The 17,026-nt window shown below is 45.6% G+C and overlaps 1 long non-coding RNA gene across 1 annotated transcript; it reads left to right on the top strand.

The window, feature by feature from the left end:
- Positions 1-2,564: 2,564 nt before the first annotated feature.
- On the top strand, positions 2,565-3,429 carry LOC117069812. Its single transcript, XR_004431675.1, has 3 exons — positions 2,565-2,655; positions 2,799-2,846; positions 3,246-3,429. It is a non-coding gene; the product is annotated as an uncharacterized LOC117069812 (long non-coding RNA).
- The last annotated feature ends 13,597 nt before the right edge of the window (positions 3,430-17,026 follow it).

Genomic DNA, 17,026 nt, shown 5'->3' on the forward strand with positions numbered 1-17,026 from the left:
ATTTAAGAAATCTTTGCCTGCCTCAAGGTCACGAAGATGCTTCTCCTTTTTTTCCCTAAAAGTTTTATAGTTATAGCCTTTATGCTTAAGGTTCTAATCTGTTTTTGTTTTTAAGTATGGTCTGAATGAAAGGTTAAGGTTCTTTTTTTTCCCTAAAGGGATGTGCAATTATACCAGCACCATTTGTAGTAAGCACCATCCTATCTGCTCAGTTACCCAGGACTGGGGCTAGACTTAAGGAGACACAAAATTTAAGGTTGCACTCACTCTCAGGCACCAACTCTACATTGGCAGGAGCCTGGCAGTGAGTGCCTCCTTAAATTTTGATTCATTGGCCCTTGCTGGCGTCACCCACTATCTGGTAAGCACCTCCCAGGAAGATATACACATTAGAAAGTTCACCCTACATGATCTGCATGAGTGACCTCATCCAGGCCTGTAAAATGACCCGCTGAGGACACCCAGACCTCTGTTGTGAGCTTCAGGGACACATTCCACTGTCTCCTCAGCACTGTCTCCTGAGTGGCTGATGGCATCTCACATTTAGCCTGGCCAGCACTGAGCTGATTTCCCTGCCCACCTGGCTCCATCACAGGCAAGTAATGAATGGAACTACCCAAGTCCCCCATGTATGATTCTAAAAGTTGTGCACTATACAAGGGTACCTGGTGGAGAGGCAGGGAGGCCTAAAATTCATAGAAGGGTCTTTTGGGGGAATTAACAAAGTCATCCTCACCTCCTCTCTTTCTTATACCCTTTCTCAGCCCATCAATCCTTGAGTTCACTGTGCTCCAGCATAGGAGGCTTCTTTCTGTCCCAGGAGCACACCATGCAAGCTGTGTTTCTCCCTAAGGAATTAGTCTTTGCCATTCCTTCTACTTGGGACTCTCTCTAGATCCTTCTTCTGATGGTTCAGATTTCATTTCAAAAGCCACTTCCTCCAGGAGGCCCTCCCTGATCACTCTAGCTTAAGTAATTGGCCACTCTCTGTCATAGCACATTGTTTTGTGTTTTCCATAGTATTTCTCCACTTTAAAATTATTTACTTGTTGGGAGAAGCAAGCTGCCATGGGCCCTGAGCATCACCTGTAGGGTCTTAGAGGGGACAGCGGGAAGGCAAGGTTCTAGTGACTCTTTTCCTGGGCTACTTTTCAGGGTTGCATTTTTTTTTTTTCTTGAATTTTTATTTTAGATACAGGGGTACACATGCAGGTTTGTTACATAGGAACATTGCAAAATGCTGAGGTTTGGAGTACAAATCCCATCCCCCAGGTAGTGACCACAGTACTGGAGAGATAGTTTTTTTGGTTTTGATTTTTTTTTTTTTTAAGATAGTCTCACTCTAATGCCCAGGCTGGAGTGCAGTGGCACAATCTCAGCTCACTGCAACCTCCATATCCCAGGTTCAAGTGATTCTCTTACCTCAGCCTCCCGAGTAGCTGGAATTACAGGTGCCCACCACCAGGCCCAGCTAATTTTTGCATTTTTAGTAGAGACAGGGTTTCACCATGTTGGCCAGGCTGGTGTCGAATTTCTGGCCTCAGGTGATCTGCCCGCCTTGGCCTCCCAAAGTGCTGGGATTACAGGTGTGAACAACCAAGGCCCAGCCTAGAGAGGTGGTTTTTTTAACCACCCCCACTCAACCCTCTAACAGGTCTGTTGTTCCCATATTTATGTCTGTGTGTACTCAATGTTTAGCTCCCATTTATAAGTAAGGATTCTGTTTTTAGTGAGCACCTAGAGACAGTGGGGTCAGGTCTCCCCGTGGACACAGAGCAGACTCGCTCACTGCTCACCTTCAAAGCACTGAATCCTCGAGGCTCTCTGTTGCCCTCCTGTAACACAGCCCAATGCATGAGAGACACTGATCGTAAGACAAGTGTCAACTCCCTGGGGACACGGAGGCGTGGGGAGAACCTTCAAGAGTAACAGGGAAAACAGCACCAGCTTTTGTGTTGGCAGCTCTTGATCTGCATGAGGAGCTGAACCAGAGGGCCTCCTCCATGTCCTCTCCTCCCATGCTCACAGCAGTCAGGCAAGAACACCTAATTATCCCGTCTGAGGCCACGAGCAGCAAGGTGATTTAACCCAGCCACACAGAGCTGGTGACGACTGGAGGTGAAAGGGAGGGGACCTGGAGTCGAGTCTCGGGCTGGGCCACCTGCATGCTCTTGGGCAGTGTGGCACAGGGATGGAGTCAGGGACTGCACCTTTGGGATCCTGGAACACTCTACAGAGTGCTGTTATGCCAAGTGCTAGATACGTAATTCATGTGTGCAGAGAACTTGGAATCTGTGAGAAGGAACATTCTGTTCCTTAAAAGGCTCTTGGCCTTAAGGCCATAGCAGGGGGGCATGACCTTGTCACTATGCCTCATCTGGGATCCAGATGGAGAAGGCAGGGGTCCACAGAGGACTTGGGGTGGATGACTGCCTCCCTGGGAAGCCCTTAAAAGGGTTTAAGCATTCATGAGCTTCTCACTGAGTGACCTCATACATTATTCAAGGCACATCGCAGTGGGTGGACCTAGCCCATGACCCACCCTTTTTTAACAGGCAGAAGCAGTTGAGGCCAGCAGGGACAGCAACATGCACAGGAAATCCTGCTGTCCTTCAAGGCCTGGCCCCAGCACTCCCTCCTGTGTCCACTCACTCAGTAAGACACTTTTTTTTTTCCCTGACCACTCTCTACAGGGGGTCCCTCCCACCTGCACTTTGGAAAAGGTGACCCCTGGACCCTAGTATCTGGATATCTGGGTTACCAGGGAACCTTGTTAAAACAGATTTCTCCTGAACCAGGTTCTCTAGAAGAGGGGCTGTGTAATGTGGATCTTACAGCTTTTCCAGGTGAGTCTGATGCCCATTCATCTTTCTTCCAATCCAAATTAAGCCTTCTCTTTTCTAGGGCTCCCTAGGACTCTGCTATGAAATTGCAGTTCAACTCAATTTGTCTCAATTTAAATTGATTCAAATTTAATAAGAATTTACTGAGCATATCACACTATGACACACACGAGACGGACAGTAAACTACAAAAAACAGAGGCTCAGAAAGGTTAACTTGCTCAGGTTATTAAGCAAATATAGGCAAATCCAGGATTTCAATCCATACCCAGATGAGTCTAAAGTCCCAATGTCTTCTATGCTATTGTATCGATATTTCAGTCAGATCAATGCAAAAACAGAAATAATTAAAGTGAGGAAGAATTAATCCATTCCTTCACCTATTCATTCTTTTATTCAGCAGGTATTCCATTCATCTATCCAATATGTGTTTCCTAAGCACCTACGATGTGCTGAGCACTGTGTGCCTGGAAAGGGTGGCCAGAGTGGCAGAGTTTCAACAGCAGTGACAAGGAGCTGAAATATGGCCAAAAGTTGGGAGGCTGAAGAATCAGGTTTGCATCTTGACTCTGACCCTGCTAGCTGATGACATCGGGCAAGCGACTTAGCCTTTCTGAGCCAAACATTTTCATCTGTAAAAGTGGAGGGCTGAATGAAATGGTGGTAAGAGTGCCTAGCGCCATACCTGGCACATAGTAGGCACTCTGTCGGTGGAAGTATAGAAGGAAGGTTACAGTCCGCGGGGGGAGGGAGGGGCCTGTTGTGTGCAGGGATTGCTTATGTGCTTATGTTTGTTCTAGTTTTAACAAATGTCCTGCTAGAACAAGTGCACCAGAGGATTACAGAGAAAGAGGCAGGAAGGCTTTTTGTTTATCCACGAAACATGCCAGCACCTGGAGACGTTGGGCTTGAATGGAGTGCTCTGAGAATGCTTCACAAATGAACAAACTAATGAGCTCATAAGCATCTATGGCTGGGTAAGGGGATGGATGAAAGTAGTCAGAAGAACGCAGAAAGGAAACGTCTCCCTATGCCCATCTCAATGATCCCACTTGCTTTTCTTTGCCCATGCACACCCATCAGGGCTGAGAGTTATACTGAGTGATTTTCAGATGGACAGAAGCTCACCTGTTGGCCCCAGTTTCCTCATTGATGCCAGGTTTCTGCAGCTTGGGAAAGAAAAGGGCAGTAGGAGCGGGATGCCCTCGCCATTGCTACACCGGGAGAACTAAGTGTCCACATTTTCTAGCGTGACTTCTTAATGTGAGAGCAGAGGAACCCTCACATACGATCATTCATTTACTCCAAAGCAATTACTAAGCTCCTACAAGAGCCAGGCATTGTGCCAGGGTCCCCGGGGGTGAATATACCTTCCTGGACCACAGTTCCACAGGAGGAAGATGAAGCAAGTTGATAAATGGAAACAAGGCCACACCCAACATTAAAACTTAGCACAGCCTGCACTGTCCAGCATGGTGGCCACCAGCCACATGCAGCTACTGAGCCCTTGAGACACGGCCAGTCCAAGTTGAGATGTAAGTGTAAAATACACGACTTCCAAGACCTAGTCTAAAAGAATTAATGATTTTTAATATTAATCACATGTTGAAATGACAATATTTTGGATATACTGGACTAAAGGGAATATTATTAAAATTAATTTCATCCATTTCTTTTTAATGTTTTTAAAGTGGCAACTAGAACATTTTACATTGTACAAGTGGCTTGCAGTCTGTTTCTGTTGACAAGCACTGGCATTGTCCATTCGCAGTACAGCTCATCTATGAGACTGGGCTGGGATGCAGGAGGGCTGGAGGGGGCTAGGCTGGCTTCGTGGCCCTCGAGGATGACTGGTTTGGGACACGTAAGCAGAAGGAACAGACAAAGTGCTCCAGCAAGAGAGCCAGGCACAAGCAATTCTAACCAGAATAAAGACCCCGTTTCCCAAGCGGACAAAACAGAGCCATTTCAAATGAAGCCGTGCTGTATTTGGAGATGACAGCCCCCTCTCCCCTGGCATCCCAGGCCTGGACCCAACACCTTAACTGGGAGCTGGGATATGAATGCTCCCTCTCAGGAAGCCCACATCCTTCTCAGTAATCCCAGTCCCAACCCATGCTCGATGCCTGCCAGCTTCTCCCACATGCCAAGAGGGAAGTGTCTCCTCCCCAAAGCCCCAGCTAAATCCTTCCATGCCACCCACACTTGCTTCTCTTCACAGGAGACTTGCAGATCTCCAGGCACCATCCCCAGAAGGTAATTGCTGTTTTTGCTTCCTTTGTTGGCTGCACCTCCAAAGAGTCTGATGAACTCGTTTTAATGAAAGTGCAGATTGCATTGGAAGGAAATGATGGGGGAACATGCAGCTCTGCTGGGGAGGGAGGCAGAGTGGTGATGCAGGAAGCAAATTGTAAGATACTTCTTCCTGCAGCTCTGCCTGCCCAGGGCAGCCACAGCCCATCATCTCGCAGAACAACAACAATTAGGATGACAGTGATCACGTGGTCTCCAGCCTGCTCCTGTCTCCCTGCATGTCGATTTTCCCAGCCCTTAGCATCCATCACATAGTCACTCCCCAGAGCAGCCCCACAAGGCAGCCCAGGCCAGGGCAAGGTGTCTGCATTCGGAGAGGAGGAGCAACTTTCCTAATGTCACCTGGCTCATGAGTTGAAGGGCGGGCCTTGAACTCAGCATCTGGGCTGGCAATTGCCACTGCCTCATGCCCCACTGCTTCCTGGAGTAAGTTGAGTCCCCTGGGAACCTTGCAGGGTGAGAGCATGGTCCAGATTCTGCCTCTGCCCAGACCTAGCAACTTAATCTCGGGAGCCTCTGTTTCTTTCTACATTGTATAAAATGGAGCTAATACCACCAGCCTCACAGGACAGCCAGGACTGAATTGCAGTCTCAGTGCCTCTGTTTGAGCCCCTCACTTGCCCAGCGATGCTCCTCACATCACCTAGGACATGATGTCCTGATATCTTGATGTCTGAGCTCCTCAGCATGGCTGCCCCAACCCTTCCAGTTCTGCCCTCCCTCCGGCCTCTTAACTCCTCTTTTTCATTTCACTCTTTGCCATCTCTTTGAACTGATTTGTCCTCTCCAAACAAGCCGTGTTCCCTCTGCACCCTCAGCCTTTGCCCCAGTGTTCCTTCCTCCTAGAGCACACTCCTTCCCTCTCCTTCTCCTTCGGCTGCATCCTCCTCCTCCTTCATGGCTCCGTGAAGACATCCCCTCCTTCAGAACCTGCTGGGGCTCAGTGGGTACTCGGTTTCTGTGACCACCCTACTTGGAGCACTCATTGCTTACCATACCAGATACATCTGCCTACACCCTGAAAGTCCCTGGAAGACACACTCCTGGCTTCCTTGCCACTGGGACCCAGTGGCTCTCTCTTAGACTGGGGCTAAAGGTGAGCAAAGATTCTGGAACCAGGCTGGCCTAGATGCTGTTATGTGTGTCCCAAAAAGATACAGGTTCTAGGGGTTGAATTCCAAACCCCTAGAACCTGTTAAATGTGACTTTACTCAGAAGTAGGATCTTACAGAGGTTACCAAGTTAACATAGATCATTAAGGTGGGCCCTAATCTCATATGATTCATGTCTTTATAAGAAAAGGAGAAGAGACACAGAGACTTACAGGAAGAACAACACATGATGATGAAAGCAGAGACAGGACTGTTGTTGCTGTAAGCCGAGGAATGCCAAGGCCTGCCGGCCACCACGAAAGCAGGGAAGAGGCAAGGAAGGCTTCCACCAGGATTCTTGGGGAAGCACACCCCTGCTGACATCGTGATTAGGGACTTCAGGCCTTCAGAAGTGTGGAGAACAAATTTCTATTGTTTTCAGCCACCCAGTTTGTGATACTTGGTTGCAGTAGCCCCAGGAAATGAAAAAAGATGCTAAACTCTACAACTCATGATGTCTAATCTTCAACAATTTGCTTATGCTCTGTACCTCAGTTTCCTGTGAAATGAGAATGATAATTATAGTCCTCACTTTGGATTTGTGAGGATTAAATGAATTAATAGTGTAAAGCCAAGTAAACAAAAAGGCTATGAATTAGCTGTTACTATTATTTGTAATAATAGGTGCTAAAAATTTTATGTTGAAAAAATAAGCAGAAGAAAGACACATAGTAGATATTCCAAAAGTGTTCTTTCCCTTTCGTTTTGTGCTCTCCAAGTACAGCTGCCTTGTGTGTCTGGCACCTTATAGTGGATATGTGATGTTTATGCCTGTCCAGTCTTCATTCTCCCTCCTCTGGTTACTGTGCTCCAGTTTTCCCCATCAACAACTCTCTGTCCAAGGAGTTCAGCTGAGCTGATCCTATCCTCCATCACCATGGACAATTTTATTCAGGGGAGGACACATGATCCCAAGGTGGTCCAATGAGAGTGAGCCTTGGCGTTTTGACTGGAAAGAGAAACTGTCAGTCTGAGAAGTTGCTAACCTGATAGGCTATAAATGGGAAACTGCTAGCTGCCATCTTCCTACCAAAGTCAACCGGGAGGGAAGCAGAGCTGAGAAATGAAAAGAGAGTTTCCAGTAACAGCAATTGAGCATCTGGAACCCTTGTTTCCTGAAGGCCTATCTACCCCTGGACTTTTCAGTTACCAGAAAAAATAATTTAGAGTTTTTTTGTCTCCTGCAACCAAAAACTCTTACTCAGTGTTAAAGTTGGTAGCAGAAGTGGGACGTTGCAAGTGATAGAACCTGGAAAGAAGGATCAGCTGAAAGGGACTAGTGTGAGAGTGACGAGGATTTCTCTAACTGCAGGTGAGAAGTTGGCCTTCCCTGTTACGTAGGAGCAAATCAGTCTGAGAGTTGCTTGCTTGTCCTGGGACTGGGGCTCTGTGCTGACTGGTATTGAACTTTAAGAGACATGGCAGGAAAAAGGATCTTGGAGCATGCTGGATGCTTCTTACAGACTTCAGTAAATCCTTACAAGAAAGAGATGAGCTTTGAAGGAAACTGGCACATCCAAGTGGTGAGAGAGAATAAAATCTGGCTTTCCTACAAGAGGCTTTATTTGGTCTCTGGCCAATAATCCAAGTTGACCGAGAGTCAGATAATCTTACTCCTTACAGAATTAGAAAAACCAGTTCTGTTCCTTAATCAGGTTAATTTGGGGGAAAGAAACAGAGAGAGACATGTAGGATCCTGGAAAAGTGTGACATCCACCTCACACTCCACTTCCTCCAAATATCAATTTCATGTCCCATGTGTGCCAACCACCAGGGTAAGAGTTGCTCCAGAAAAGACGTCACTAGGATTTAGCCTGGGCACAGAGCAGGTGAGCACGTTCACCATTCCACACTTTGTTTGTTAGTTTGCCTAGCCAAGGTGGTGGCCATATTGTTGAGGGATGACTGGAGTTGAGAGAGAACAGAAGGAGGCCTGCTTCTAATCCATAGAATTTCCCAAGCTGTGCACAACCTGCATGCAAGCACTAGACTTCGAACAAACTTCTAGCTTTGGGTACTGGTCCATGGTGTTGTCCAGACATAATAGACCAGAATCTTAATGAGTTTGCAAGTTACTGGACTTCTAGAGAAATCCCAATCATGGGAATTAAAAGCCTGAGTTACTCAACCCCCAAGACAATGGTGAAGTTTTGAGCCTACACCAACAAGAATTGGATTGCAAAAGACATGTAACTGTCAAAGGAGCATCCTTCATGATCCAGCAGTAAAGGTCAGCAGCTGAGGGGGATCTCCCCAGAGAGCAGAAACAGGGGCAGCCAAACATGGCTAAGCAAGGAACTCATCCATTGCCAGGAGGAACCCCTAGCGGCTATGCATAAGCTAAATAATGTGAAGTGACAGCCTTATGCTGCTTCCTCTTTTCCCAAAGGAATTTTTCTTGCAATTTTTCTTTTTTATTGTCTCTCCACTGTTGTACAAGAGATAGGCTGAGTGGGGGAGTTCAGCTGTAGGCTGCTGGAACTCTAGAAACTACATTCAGATCTAATGGAGATTAGTGAAATTTACCCATTTTGGAACTGGATATGGATGTGAACATGACTTTAGGTTGTCTCTATTTGGGGTGGGGGAGAGGGCAGTGTTTGGTTGTACATGATTTGTTGCATTCTGTTAAGTGCAGGCATTTTTGAGGGTGTCGGAAGACTGGTATATGGAAGTTGGACAGTCAGAGGGCAGGATGTTGTTGACATCTATTGTTTTTGCCTGTCTCACCCCCACCCTGGTCTTTTTTTGCTCTAAAAACCCTGCTTTTCTTCCAAAAACCTTGCCTACAGTCACATAGAGTGGTTAGACCAGGTTGACAACTTCTCCACCTTCCAGCTTCTCAGCCTTGGACGTTACTTTATGACCCAAACTTGGACTATCAGTGATTACATCTCACAGTCTACCAGGGATAGACATATTCCAAGAAGAGTCTAGAAATACCCTCTCTGGACCAAGGGGGAAAAAAGAGGTTTCCTTTCCTATCTGTATGAACTCTTGGATTCTTATTTTATTCAATGAACTACGATCTTACTATTGTCTTAGTCTGCTAGCAATGCCATGACACAATACCATAGACTGGGTGGCTTAAACATCAGAAATTAATTTTCTCACAGTTCTAGAAACTGAAAGTTCAATATCAAGGTGCTAGCATGGTTGGGTTGCAGGCGACGCCATCCACTGTGTCTTGATGTAGTGGAGAAAGAGGTAGCAAGCTCTCTCGTGTGTCTGTTCTTCAAGGGCACTAACCCCATCGTGATAGCCCTACCCTCATGACCTCATCTGAACCAAATCACTTCCCAAAGGCCCCATCTCCAAATGCTATCACCTTGGGGATTAGGGCTTCAACATAACAATTTGGGGACACAATTGAGTTCATAACAAGAATCATTCTTCTAATGCTCACATTGTGAAATCTGGCCATTCAAATTGATTCAGGTGGGTTTCTGTGTCCTTTTTATATGTTCCAATCATTTTTCTTTTTGAGCACTTACTTACTTTTCAGAAACAATTAGATGTTATAGGCCCATGTCATACTTTTTCTGTCTCAGCCTGGGGACCAGTCATTCTTCCAAGGAGCCTTGGTTTCTTTTAGTGGAATTGACATTAAGAAACCAATATCTAGTAACTGTTGAGCTTTTGAGTCTAGAATCTGGCAACACTTGGGACTGATGAGCTTCTCTGGTAGCTCAGAGACGTTGGGAGTAATTCTTCACCTCTGACTCTCATCTGTAAGATGCAAACAGTGGACCCCAGTTTCAACCATTTTATTTTTTGCTGTGACATGCTTAGTTCAAAGAAGCTCAGTGGGTAAGACAGATGTGACTGAGTGAGTGTTTGAGAAATTATTTGATGTCTGGCTTCTTTAACTGCTGAGGACTCTTCAGGAAAAGTGAAAAGGAATTTGTCCATCCTTACACCAATAGGATGGGCAGCCAGGCTTTCTGTTCCAAGTTGGAGGCTCTCTTGCCTCAAAGAGATTTAATAATTTTGTGTTTTTCATGACTAAGCTGATTCTTCTCATAAAAGAGCCTATTTCTGAGCTTTGAGAAGGGGCATGGAGTGGTCTTGAGCTTGGAAAGGGGCTGATTTAGGGTGTCCTGGAGTGGAGTGTGGCTGGACTCTGTTCCCACAAACAGCCTCTGTGGATGAGAATAGTGAACATAGGTACCACAGAGGAGAGTGCAGGTCTCTCTCCTAATTTTAGGGTCTGCGTAAGCTTTGGGGTTTCTGGTTTAACTGGAGGAGGTGGGAGGGAATCCTCCAGCATTAGATATTGGGCTTTTCAGAAACTTTTATGAGAGCAGCTCAGAACCAGATCTGATTTGATGTTTTAAAATTTTATTTTCTAAGTGTGATATTTTGTGCTCATATGTGCATGTGGGAGGTGGGGGTGGTATTTATGCCTGGCATAGAGATTTTTTTAAAAAAGAATTCTCTGGTTGAAGAAGGATGTCCAAAGGCATATGGAATTTTCCACATTTTATGAACACACAGTGTTGAGATTTGACGTGTGTGGCATGGCCATGTCTGCTCCCAAGTGTTGAAGAGGAAACATTTCAAGACCTGGACTTCGAAGAGTTTCCTCATTTGTAAAGTGAGCACAATGATGGTACAGCATAGGGTTGTCATGAAATTAAATAGAAAGTGCCTGTTCCAGTACCTGCACATAGGCCATGCTCGGAAAAGGCTACTATTATTCTTAGTTTAATAGTTAATTGATTTACTTTTTTATTTGTTCATAAGCTCCAAGTCCTAGATCTTTTCAGATCTTTTCAGTAACCTTAAGGCATACGGCCTGCCTGATCCACTTCCCAGTCTTTGGCTCAGGGTGTCCTAAAGACAGGTGCCCCAAGTAAATGTCCAGGCCACCACAAATCATCTCTGTCCTCAGCTCCTCCACAGGGAGCTCTTTGTCTTGCATTCCATACATGTAAACCAATCTTGCCATCACCTGGTTGAAAAGGATGAGCATGAGCATGAGTGTTTGAGCCACTGGCATTGCCAGAGGGGCTCCACCTTGCATTGCCTTGGGAGGAGTACCCTGCCACCTGACGGAGCACAAGCAGATTTCATGGGCATCCTGCCTTCTCTCCAAAGAGAGGCTTGGCAGCAGGAGACAGGTTCCCTGGGTAATGACCTTGATTTCCAGTGATGGATTATTATGCTAATTAGCTAATTATTTCCCAAGCTGAATATCATCACTTTGGGGAATCTACTGATGCATTCAATCCAAGTGAGCCTGTGTTATCATCATGAATACCTTCTTGGACCTACTGACTGGGGCAGCACATCTGTTCATTGCACACTCTGGAAAACTTGGTTTACTGAGCTCTACTCTTCAAAGTTGCTGGACTGCAGGCTTCTTCTGTCTAATTATTCCCTCATCCCTCAGTGTTGCCCTCAACCACTTGATCCAAGAGGCACCCCCACCATGTCTGTGCATGAGCCAGTGGGCAGCAGGAGTGGACACCTTTTAGTCTCAGAGACTCCCTATACCTGATATTCATGAGCCTCCCACTGCCATTTCAGTAAGTCCATTTGTATTTGAACTCACTTGAGTAGTTTTCTATTCCTTGCAGTTATATATCTCTAGCACATCCTGATTCTTAGGAAAAAAATTAAATTTTATCAACTTTAAGTTTTTCTTCCATAACTGAAGACAGAATAAGAAATGGACCTGCTATTGTGATTACCCTCATGAGAACTGAATATCTTAGCCCAGGCATCAGGCTTCCCTGTCCATTATGTGTATGTGGAGCTCACATTATTATTATTAATTTTAGCCACTGCACTTTTATTCACATTGTGTATTTTGGCATTTTCCAGAGAAGGACAAGGAAGAGATGGGGTGGCAGAAAGACTGAGATAGAACTAGGCAAGGGGAGTCCCCATTTTCCTCATATCCCTTCCTATTAGTCCATGTTTACACTGCTATGAAGAACTTCCTGAGACTGGGTAATGTATAAAGAAAGGAGGTTTAATTGACTCAGAGTTCCACATGGCTGGAGAGGCCTCAGGAAACTTACAATCACGGCAGAAGGGGAAGCAGGCATGTCTTACATGGTGGCAGGAGAGAGAGAGAGAGAGTGAAGGGGGAAGAGCCCCTTATAAAGCCATCAGACCTCGTGAGAACTCACTCACTATCACAAGAACAGCATGGGGGAAACCACCCCCATGATCCAATTACCTCCCACCAGGTCCCTCCCCTGACACATGGGGATTACAATTCAGATTACAATTTGAGATGAGATTTGGGTGGGGACGCAGCCAAACCATATCACCCTCTCCTTTCTCAACCACACATGGGACAAACACAAAGCAGATGATCCCTCCCCTGGAAGAGGATGCACAAAGCTACACCCACACAAGCACACAAAGAAGATCCCTTCCCTCCATGACAGGGTGCTCGGCAGGGTGATGGAGAGAAGTCGAGCACTGTGGATTCCCAGGGCAGGGGAAGCAAGAAAGTCTCCTTATGGATCAGTGGTTGGTCCCTCCTGTCCCCTTTCCTGCTCCATCCCCAGAGTCTATTGAGTGCTTCTCTGCTTTGTCTGGTCATTCTCTCATGGCCTCCAGCTTCTTCCCTGCTGCTGGGGACAAAAGGAAAAAGGTTACAGAGCAGGGGGCTGAAGTCCATCCCTCAGGTCCTCTCCCTCATGCTAGGTGGTCTTCTCTTGCCCTCATGCTACATAGGGGCAAGGACAGGCTCTTAGCTGGCCACTCTCTGGTAGAGGTAGATGTATTCCAGGTCCTTCAGTGGCTTCTCAGAGGCACTCACTCTCTGGTGGTTGTAGGTCACCCATCTGCCCTCCTTCTTGATGTGGCAGATGTGGTGACCACACATGGCAGAGGTGCCCATGTGACTAATGAAGGCAAAGAACTGATACTGTCCAGGTCCTTCTCAGACTTTAGTCTCACAGGTCCAGACTCAGAGATGGAGCTGGCCGCTCAGTGGCCCTCTGAGATGTCCATGGCAGCTTCAGCATTCAGGTTCCCAATGTAGTCCGTATCATTTATTCTTCTGCTCCCAAATAGGACGCGAGGAGAACATTTTGAAATATTGACACACATATTGTTTAATTCTAGGTAATTCCTTTTTACCCACAATCATTCCAACACTAAAAGTGTACTAGGTGACTGAAGCTTACAGCCTCAGGGGAATGGCCAACCTTTGAGAGAATGAAGTTGTCAATTGTGTTTCTATGTACATTATTTTTATACTCTTAGCCAACACAACAGTTGCGAAAGACAAAGCTCCAATCAATTGTAAAAGCAAGTATTTTGTTGAAGTTACAAAATTTTGCCTTTGAACATTAAGGGTCAAAACCTGAAGGACTCAATACACAAAAAGTATCACATAAACAACAAAATTTAGAAGAATGCAGGGTGATGTAAGAACTAGTTCCTGGACAAAAGCAGATAAAATTGATGGGCTAAGGCTGGGCATGGTGGCTCATGCCTGTAATCCCAGCACTTTGGGAGGCCAAGGCGGGCGGATCACAAGGTCAGGAGATCGAGACCATGGTGAAACCCCGTCTCTACTAAAAATACAAAAAATTAGCCTCGCACGGTGGTGGGCACCTGTAGTCCCAGCTACTCAGGAGGCTGAGGCAGGAGAATGGCGTGAACCCGGGAGGTGGAGCTTGCAGTGAGCTGAGATCCAGCCACTGCACTCCAGCCTGGGCGACAGAGCGAGACTCTGTCTCAAAAAAAAAAAAAAAAAAAAAAAAAATTGATGGGCTAGGGAAAGAGGGGTGAGAGGGTACATAACAACAGGTGACTGGAGCTGGGGAAGCAGAGTTTTGATATCTCAGAGAAGTTTTGGAGGATTCAGAACCAAGAGACTGGCTTCCCAAGGATAACTTGGGCTGATGGCACCCCTTGGAAAGCCCTGGAGGGTGGAGCAGCAAAGGTACTGGGTTATGTACCATATAGAATTGCCTTATTCAATCCTATGGTTGTATCATTATTATTCTCATTTACAGAAAAGATTTTGATTCACAAAGACTAACCACTTCTCTCAGACTCTGTATCAATCAGGATAGGATGGGTTACACTGTAAGCAACTGGAAAGTCTCAATTGCTTAAAATATCAAATGGTATTTCTCATTCATACTGTATATTCATAGCAAATTGGAAGGGGAGTTCTGCTTACTGTACTCAAGGAGGGAAAGGAGGAGAAAGAGAAGGAGGAGGAAAGGGCAGAATTCCAAGACCCAGGCTGATGGGAGCAACCACCATCTTGAGTGTTGCCAGTTGCCATGTGAAAGAGAAAGAAGCATTAGAAGACCTCACACTTCTCTGGAACAAAAGTGATATAGGTCGTTTCTCACAACTCATTGACAATAAATAGCTACATGGCCCCATCTACCATATGGAGGCAGGAAGTGTGGTCTACCAGATAGCCAGAGGAAGGAGAAAGCTCTGTATCCATAGGTAGCACCAAAGATCATCACATTCCAAAGATTAAGTAGCCAATCAGAGATTCAAAACCCAGAGCTGCCAGGCATCCATTAATCTATCCATCTACCCATCCACCCATCCATCTGCCCATCCATCCATCCATCCGTCCATCCATCCATCCATCCTTCCATCCATCCACTCACCCACCTATCCATCCTTCCATCCATCCATCCATCTATTCATCCATTTATCCATTCACTCACTTACCCATCTGCCCATCTATCCTTCATTCAACAAATATTTTGAGCACCTTTTTCTCCCCATTCTCCTTCTCTCTCCCTCCTCCTTCTCTTGCCTTTTCTCCACTGCTGTCCTTTTCTCCCTCTTTCTCCTTGTCCTCTTTTCCAATTACTATTTTGTTATTACTTACACTGAGAGAAATCGTAGTCACTTCTGGAAGCCAAATGACTAAGAACACATTTATGCCTTCTTTCCTTACAGAGCTCATGATCACCATGTGGAAGAACCAAATGACTAAATAGGTGATCACAATATGTTGTGAAAAGAGCTAGAATGTGCCAGACATTACCGAGGCACAGAGGGCAGGCAAATAACCCAACTTAGGGGACAGCAAAGGCTTATGGGAGAAAGAAATACCTAATGGAGACCACAAAGATTATTAGATGGAGGTGAAGGAGAAGGAGGACAGGGGTGTGGAGTGAAGCTAGAGAGGTAGACAAGGGACAGGTCATGGCAGACTGCGATGCCACATGGAGTCACGACTTTATTCCAAGGATGGTGTTGTGGGGTGTTAAGCAGGCTTCTTTCAAAAGATAACACTTCTGCTAATAGGAGAATGACATTAAGGAAGTCACCAGTTAAGAGATCAGCTGGGAAAAGCTTATAGTCCTTCTTGGGCACAGTCTGGATGTGGCTGTGATCATGGGATGGATAGCAGTCAGCAATTTCCAGAGACATTTATGAGAGAAAATTAAGTATACTCACTAGGACTGGGGATTGATTAGATGTGGGAAGTGATATAGAAGGAAAATGCCCAGGTTTCTGGTTTGGCCAACCAAGTGGGTCGTTTTGCCCACTCTTTCCCAAGGTGAGGATGCTGAAGGAGGAGCAGAGTGGGGAAGCCATGTCCAGTTTTAAGCACATGGTAATTGAAGTGTAGATGGGCCATCCCAGTGGAGAGGTCTGGAGGCAACAGGCATGCACCTCTAGGGCTCAGAAGAGAATGCTGGGATGGAGAAAGAGCTGTGGGAGCTGTCCTGTCTAATTACAAAGCCTGGGAGGATAAATGCTGTAATGAACTGGCTGGCCCAGACTGAATGCCTGGGGGTTTGTTTACTCAACACTTACTGCATACCTACTCCATGCCGGGAACTGCTAGCCACTGAGAATTCCACAGTGAATATCTTATCTATGGTTCCTTCCCTATGAGTCTAGTGGATCCCTCCTAGTTTCAAGAGTCCATGGGTAACAATATATTTTTAAAATATAGTATTTACATTACATTACTGTGGGAAACCACTGCTTCTCCTTCCTGGGGATTTTCGATTAGACACATACACACACTGCAGCAATCATCCATGGAAGGTAAAGAAGGCCATAGATTATGGTAACTAAGATTGTCCAGCATTGCTTTAAAATTATCGATATTTCTGCCAAAGAAATTCTGTGTAGCTTTAGAATCACATCTATTGGCTACCTCCTGAAATGGAGGATTGTTGGCAATCAAGGTAAATGAACCACGGATGGGATATATATCAGCCAGTTCAACCCACCGAACAGAGAAATAATGCTGGAGACAAGTCTCTGAGCCAAAAAGCAACTAACTTACAAAATGAAAGGCTGAGCAGGAGTACTCGGTATTCAGCCCCATACTACGCTGTACAGGAAGGCTCCAGGCTGCCACTTGGCAGAAAAATCTCCAAGAGTTTTCCATATTCTGCAAAACTGGACCTAGGAAATCCATTTTTACGTGTGTATCTTAGTGAAATAAAAACACATGGGATAGGAAAGCAAGTACAGGAATATTTACTGAAGCAATGCTCTAACAGCAAGAAAAGGAAAGAAAAAGAACAAAAAGGAACAACCTCAGTTACCATCAATTAAGGACTATATAAACGGATTAGAATATATTTATAGTATGGAATCTATGCAGTACTCAAACACTCCCCATACCGACAGTGCTCTAAGGCATTAAGGAAGAAACAGCCCATTTTAAAATTAAGGTATAATGCACAGAAAGCAAAATTTACCCTTTTTAGTGTACACTGTTGTGAGTTTTGCCAAATGTAGGCGG

The sequence above is a fragment of the Trachypithecus francoisi genome, unplaced genomic scaffold, assembly GCF_009764315.1.
Source record: "Trachypithecus francoisi isolate TF-2019V2 unplaced genomic scaffold, Tfra_2.0 Lachesis_group3, whole genome shotgun sequence".
NCBI classification, from domain to species: domain Eukaryota; kingdom Metazoa; phylum Chordata; class Mammalia; order Primates; family Cercopithecidae; genus Trachypithecus; species Trachypithecus francoisi.